The following is a 7,884-nucleotide window of genomic DNA, read 5'->3' as shown; positions in this document are numbered from 1 at the left end:
CTGGTCAAACCTGCTTCAGATGCTGGCACCTTAATATAACCTTTTGATAAACCTGTGATACCAGTAACCACCAGTGGTATAGAAACACTTCATATCCACCCTGCAGACCCACCATGCATAATAACTCCTCTGAGGGCTTAATTCTATTTTGTGTCTAAGTTGACATTTTGAATATTAATTCTCTCTAATTGGTAAACTCTTCCTATGTTATTTAAACAATATGTCTAACTTTTTTGTAATATTTTACAAGAACTAATCTACTATTACTAAAATGTTGCTCTGTTCCTCTTTTAAAGCTCCATGAAGTTAAAACCCAAATGGTCTGTCCCTCTTACCGATCAGTAATGCTCAATTTGCCATTTTTCTACCTTTGTTCTTATAAAAACTTTTTATCAGTAAGCAATAATTCTGTCCTCCATTTTGTCTGTTGTTAGACTCCAAAAACTCTGATGTAATAACAATACCCCTGATATTAGATTTTCCTCTCTCCTCACCTAATATAAAACTAAAATTAAGAGCTATTTGTATATAAATGTTTTTAACTGTATATAGTCTAAATTGTTTCAACTAGTTATTAATGTCCCACTTTTAACTTTTACTCCCCTTTTATTTGACCTGTCGCCTTAATGTTGTTGACTCAAACACAGTTATGTCTTTATATTTTTATAAATGGGTTTCTAAGTAGGATGAATCAATACACCTAAATAATTATGTCATTCAGCTATTTACTATTCTAATTTGTACAGGGTGAATCTCATTACCCCCTTATGTCGTTCGTTTCTTTCGGTGTCCTGCATAATCTTGTCCTTTAGCAAACCGTCTATAAATGTCACATCCAGCAAGAGGCAGCAGCTTTTCCCCCGGCAAACAGAGAGCAGTTATTCCACACACAGATTCTCCAGCTATGTCACATTCTGAGAACAATGTCACTTGGTTTGCTCCGTGCCCCCCTCGGAGTTCATAGATCACAGCTTTCTTTAATGTCCATGATGCAGCTGTACCATCATCTGGCTTGACCGATGGCCCATCTCAGTGTCTTTGCGCCATCTGTGTGTCACAGCACGTCCACATGAGAAGCGTTATGTGGTTCAGTCCACTTTGTTCTTTTCTTTCCTCAGAAAAGCAGCTCACTGAGTTCACTGTACATGTATTCACCACTCATCCATTTTTAAAGGAAAGCACCACTATGACCACATACTAAAAGTGACATTCATGACATTAAAATTAAGTGATGCAAAGTCCCCACCTCAACCTCCCTATTCTAAGTTTCCCATATTAAGGATCAATACTTTTATCAAGTAAGTGACTCAGTGGTATGAAACCACCCTGTACAGATCAGGTCACATTTTATTATTAGACAAAATGTATTGGACAAAACTTTACTCCTGTAAATTTAGATCATGAGCTGTGGTTTAACTTGCACGAACTGATTTGAGTCTAACATGCTGTTTTTATATTGATGCTTCAGATAAACTCTGCTAAACATCAGTTTAACAGCCGTCTAAGAAAAACTAAAATGATGATTTTATGTTGTTTTTCCTAAACATCATGAAAATAAATGTTTGAAACAATTGTTCAATCTGTACTTCTAAGTCCMTTTTATTCCCTTATATATTTTCCCATTATTCTATTTTAATCTACTTTACTTTAATTACCTTATGTTACTGTATTACAACTCAATTGCTAACACCTTTTTTACATTTTTCTATCATCCACTATCCTGTTTATTCGGACATACCATTTTGAACTACACATTTATCCATTACAACATACCATATTAAACACGTATTTATCCATAATCTGTTTGTAACAAGCACCATCATAATCTAATCATTAATGTTAATTTGTCCACAGCTACCTGTTTTGTGTGAATGGCTCATCAGATGAACCTGCTCCTTTTACCTCTTTCTTTTAAATTATTTTACCTTATCCCACGTTAGACACTTAATGCAGATTTTCTCCTGCTTCATCATCGTAGCTTTTCTCTACGGACAGTCCTTCTCAGCTGTGAAGTACCTGCTCAACACAAAAATCTCAGAAATCACAGGAAAAAATTAGTACCTCCCAATTTCAATTAATACTTATTTATATTTACTGCTTTTATTTTTATCTTTATTTTACTCGTATCTTAGCTTTATTTGCAACAGCCAAATTAAATTTATTTCACCCATATTCCTATTGAKTAATATGTTTTGTTTGTCTTGTTTATCYRAGATAATATTCTTGTACAAATGCTCAACAACCCACACATGATACACATGTCCGCCTTGCAACTCTTTTTCTTAACAACACCTATAAGACCCAATTCCATTCTTCTCCTTGTGACAGGCAAACAATGTTGAGGATCCTTATTGTTTTGTCCCCCTGCTCCTTGTATCAACACCTGTTTTTGTGGGKCTATCTGAACACTTTCCACTAATTGAGACCTCTGAACTGTTCTTCCTAATCTTACCTGGTTGACGTTGTKTGTTAAGTAATTAAGCTTATCTGTATTTAACTGCGTCTTGAAGGAACTGACCTCTTGTCTTTCAGCCTCTCTGTCCTTCAGCTGTTTCTCATTAAAGTTGATCACATGAGTAAACCACAAGTCATAAACAGGCATTAGCTCCTTAGCGTTAGCTAACATTTTGACTACTTCTTCATATGGACTTATACTATCAGCCATTTCTGTTTTCTGCTCAGTGTCAGTCACATATTTTGTCACCTGATTTTGTTTTGTCTCACTGGCTCTTTTATGAGAGCTACTATCATTAGCTTCGTCATACTGTGTAGTCTTAGCGTCTGTGTAAGAGTTGTCAGATGTCAAGGTCTTGTTTCCACTCTCATTGCTCGAGGTCAGAACATCTTTCATAATTCTAAACATACGTCTCCAGTATCTGTAAACCCTTTCTTTTTCATTAGATATTTCATTCTGCAAGATTGTTCCATCTTTTGTAATTGACTGCTTCCACGTTTGCTCTAGTTTACAAACTATATTATACACATCAGATTCTGTAGGTGCYTCTTGATCTAACTGTGAAATGTACCCCTCACACAATAACACCCTGTACATCTCAACAAAAATGTCCTGTTCGACTGTCACATTTTTAGAGTCCACATCTTCAAGGTAAATTTGAAAAGTATGGTACAAAATCACACCCAAGGAGCCTTCTTCAAAGTTCTTCAGTTCATCTATAACTTTATCAGACATTTTATTACCGTATATATGTAACCACCAGTCTTGTTCACTGACCCTACTGGCACACCTGACAGATAACTATTAGCAGTTTACCTCAACACTTCTACTGTTGAACAATTTCCAGCTTGTCTACCCCAAACCAACRAAAAACAACCTCAAAATATGCACACACAATCACACATCTCACAGTTTAACTAGTAGTCACTTTTTAATTTCTTAACTGAAGAGTGCTTTTGCTCTAACATCAATAAATGACACAATCATGTGAATAAACACCTGCTGATTAGATGCCCATATCACATATTGTCCCACAGACAGGACAAAAAAAAGAGGAAAAACAGAGTTTGGTTCCTGGGTTTTTCCTAAAATGCATGCCCAAACCACCTTTCTAAAGGTTTAACTACTATTTCTATTTCTATCATGCATAACACCCCCCACCAGGCCACCGGGCTAAAAATTATTGGATTTATTCCTTGTAGTGATGCTTAATTTGCTCACTCCCACCACATAATTACTTAGCCRCCAACCTACCACAGCGTGACTACTTAAAGATTAGCTCACCTGGAGGTTTAACCCACCTTCCACAGTGTGGCTTTGACAGAAAGCCCACCTGGAGGTTTRCGGAAACGCGCTTAAAACGGCCTAAGTTGAGTACTCTAAACAAATATATCATTGTATGACATTAAATCACATCAGATCGATATGTTAAACTGTTCAAAACCCGTTTTTTGCCGTCCGTTTTAGCTAAGAGCGCTTGTTTTGTCTACGACCGATAAGCTAACAAGCTAACATTGCTATGCTGGGACCTCCTCTAGCTTAGCAATGCTAATACAGAAGCTAACACTTAGCGAGTCTGGTTCACCACTCCGCACAAGCCTCCACGTATAACCCCCACGATCGGCACACAGTCCCAGTTTTATTAACAATCTGGAAAGCAAAAAAAAATTTTGCTCACCCGTTTACCAGCCCCATAATGTTTATCGATTCGACAGTCATCCACAGACGGGCCTGCTTCGACGGAGCGTCACAACTCTTAACCTCGCTCGCAGTGAACTGATCAACCGACGTCGGGGTCACCAAAATTTGTAAGAAATACGTGTTCAATATCGGCTGAAGTCAGTTAAAACACCTGTGTGAAATAACGCCATACAAAGCAGAATTCTGGAGTGGGGTTTAATGCCATTCATGATGACGACGAAACCACACACTGGGAGTCAAAACAGGAAGTCGACCAATATATACAGGATCTTCAATGCCTGAGTTCGCCCCCTGCTGGCCTACAGCTGAATCACAGGCATTCCTACAAACAGCCCTCAAATCTAATGTTAATACAGCTTCAATTATGTGTTGTTAAATTCGGACATGTATCTACCCTATTAACACATTGTAAGAAATATAACAAACATTATAAAGGTATTATAAAATAGAAAACCCTAACTCTGTGTTGTATTTAATCAGTACTAGGTCCTAACTATAAATTTCTTCATCCCCTTAAGGTTAACAAAACTCAGGCAAACGAGAAAGGTAATCAGCAATAAGTTTTTCTTACCTGGATAATGCTGTATGGTGAACTGGTATGACTGGAGGGCAAGGCACCAATGTAGTATTCGGGCATTCTGATGCTGCTTTGAGTGCATCCATGTCAATGGTCTGTGATCGGTTTGAAGGGTAAACTCCCTTCCAAGGAGATATTTTAAAGAGTCCAAAGCCCACTTTATTGCCAGTCCTTCTTTTTCTACTGTGGAGTACTTCTCCAGGTCAAACAGCTTCTAACTTAAGAAAAGGACAGGTTTTTCCTCACCAGCTTCTCTCTGTGCTAGTACTGCTCCAAGGCCCACATTTGAAGCATCCACTTGTACAACAAATAGTTTGGAAAAGTCGGGACTCTGCAAAACAGAAGCTTGACATATCTGTTTCTTTAAAAATTGAAAGGCATGTTCACAGTCATCATTTCATAGAATTTTAGATGTAGATGTTTTTGGTTAACTCAGTCACAGGGGCCGCCAAAGTTGAGAAATGGGGAATAAATCTTCTATACCACCTGAGTAAACCCAAAAATGACCTCACTTGTTTCTTTGTTTTGGGTCTAGGGATTGCTTGTATAGCTTATATTTTCAACTTGTGGCTTTATTTGTACATGATCAACAAGGTATCCCAAGTATTTTACTTCTTCTTGTGCCCATACACACTTGTTCACATTTAGGGTCAACCCAACATTCTGTATCTTTGCCATCACAACCTTTAGGTACTATAGGTGATCCTCCCATGATTCACTGTAAATCACAACATCATCCAGGTAGGCAGCAGCAAACTTTGAACAATCATTAAGGAGAATATCCATTAAATTTTGGAAGGTAGCTGGTGCCCCATGAAGACCAAAGGGTAGAACAGTAAATTGAAATAAGCCCATTCCTGGAATCTGAAATGCTGTGTATTCTTTACAGGATGGATCTAAAGGTACTTGCCAGTATCCTTTACATAAGTCTAAGGCTGTGATGTATTTGGCCTTTCCTAGTCTTTCCAATAGCTCGCCAATGTGTGGCATGGGATAAGTTTCAAAACAGGAAATGCTGTTTAATTTTCTCAGATCTGAACAAAATCAAAGTTGAGTTCTTAGGAACAAGCACAATGGGATTTGACCTTTCACTTGTTGATAGCTCTGTCACCCCCATTTCCAGCATGGTCTGAACCTCTTTTTTTAATGGTTCCATCATTCGTTCTGGGATCCTGTAAGGCTTAAGTCGAACAGGTTTCGTGTCTTTCAGATTTATTTTATGTGTTATGACGTCAGTTCGCCCAGGCAGGGATTTTGTCCTTTTTTGCTTCTTTGCCGTTTCACCTCTCCTTCGGGATTTTGCCCTGTCTTTTTCCTTCTCGAACGTTACAACTCTCATTCGAGATTTTGTCCTGTCTTTTTGCTTCTCGAACGTTACAACTCTCATTCGAGATTTTGTCCTGTCTTTTTNTGAAAAGTACAGTACAAAATCACACCCAAGGATCCTTCTTGAAAGTTATTAAGTTCATCTATAACTTTATCAGACATTTTATTAACGTATATATGTAACCACCAGTCTTGTTCACTGACCCTACTGGTACACCTGACAGATAACTCTATATGCAGTTTACCTCAACACTGCAAAACACTCAGCGTACAACCTTGGGCCAAACCAAAACAAACACGGGAGCTCTGCTCTGAGCAGACACTCTGCAAAAAACTGACAACTTCTACTGTTGAACAATTTCTAGCCTGTTTACCCTAAATTAACTAAAAACAATCTCAAAATATGTACACACAACCACATATCTCACAGTTTAACTAGTAGTCACTTTTTAATTTCTTAACTGAAGAGTGCTTTTACTCTAACATGAATAAATGACACCACCGTGTGAATAAACACCTGCTGATTACATGCCCATATGACACACTGTCCCACAGACAGGACAAAAAAAAGGAAAAACAGAATTTGGTCCCTGGATTTTTCCTAAACTGCATGCCCAAACCACCTTTCTAAAGGTTTAACTACTATTTCTATCATGCATAATATCCCCCACCAGGCCACCGGGCTAATAATTACTGGATTTTTTCCTTGTAGTGACGCTTAATTTGCTCACTCCCACCACATAATTACTTAGCCCCCCAACCTACCACAGCGTGACTACTTAAAAGATTAGCTCACCTGGAGGTTTAACCCACCTTCCACAGCGTGGCTTTGACAAAAAGTCCACCTGGAGGTTTTCGGAAACGCGCTTAAAACGGCCTAAGTTGAGCACTCTTAAASAAATATATTATTGTATGACATTAAATCATAACAGATCGATATGTTCAACCGGTCAAAACCCGTTTTTTACGTCCGTTTTAGCGAAGAGCGCTTGTTTTGTCTACGACCGATAAGCTAACAAGCTAACATTGCTATGCTGGGACCTCCTCTAGCTTAGCAATGCTAATACAHAAGCTAACACTTAGCGAGTCTGGTTCACCACTCCGCACAAGCCTCCACGGATAACCCCCACGATCGGCACACAGTCCCAGTTTTATTAACAATCTGGAAAGCAAAAAAATTTTGCTCACCCGTTTACCAGCCCCATAATGTGTATCGACTCGACAGTCATCCACAGACGGGCCTGCTTCGACGGAGCGTCACAACTCTTAACTTCGCTCGCAGTGAACTGATCAACCGACGTCGAGGTCACCAAAATCTGTAAGAAAATACGTGTTCAATAACGGCTGAAGTCAGATGAAAAAACCAGTGTTAAATAAAATTATCTGTGATAAGAAAGAAAATGCCATACAACACCAGAATTCTGGAGTGGGGGTTTATTTTGCCATGGGCTGGCAAGTCAAACTACACACTGGGAGTCAAAACAGGAAGTCGACCAATATATACAGGATCTTCAATGCCTGAGTTCGCCCCCTGCTGGCCTACAGCTGAATCACAGTCATTCCTACAAACAGCCCTCAAATCTAATGTTAATACAGCTTCAATTATGTGTTGTTATATTCGGACATGTATCTACCCTATTAACACATTGTAAGAAATATAACAAACATTATAAAGGTATTATAAAATAGAAAACCCTAACTCTGTGTTGTATTTAATCAGGACTAGGCCCTAACTATAAATTTCTTCAAAAGAAAATCATCCAATTCAGTAGGGTTAGGTGAGGCTTCGGAGGTATACAGAGATTGGTAAAATTTGCTGAAACAC

This window comes from Austrofundulus limnaeus, unplaced genomic scaffold (genome assembly GCF_001266775.1).
Source record: "Austrofundulus limnaeus strain Quisiro unplaced genomic scaffold, Austrofundulus_limnaeus-1.0 Scaffold1432, whole genome shotgun sequence".
Taxonomy (NCBI): domain Eukaryota; kingdom Metazoa; phylum Chordata; class Actinopteri; order Cyprinodontiformes; family Rivulidae; genus Austrofundulus; species Austrofundulus limnaeus.
This window is presented reverse-complemented; position numbering follows the sequence as displayed.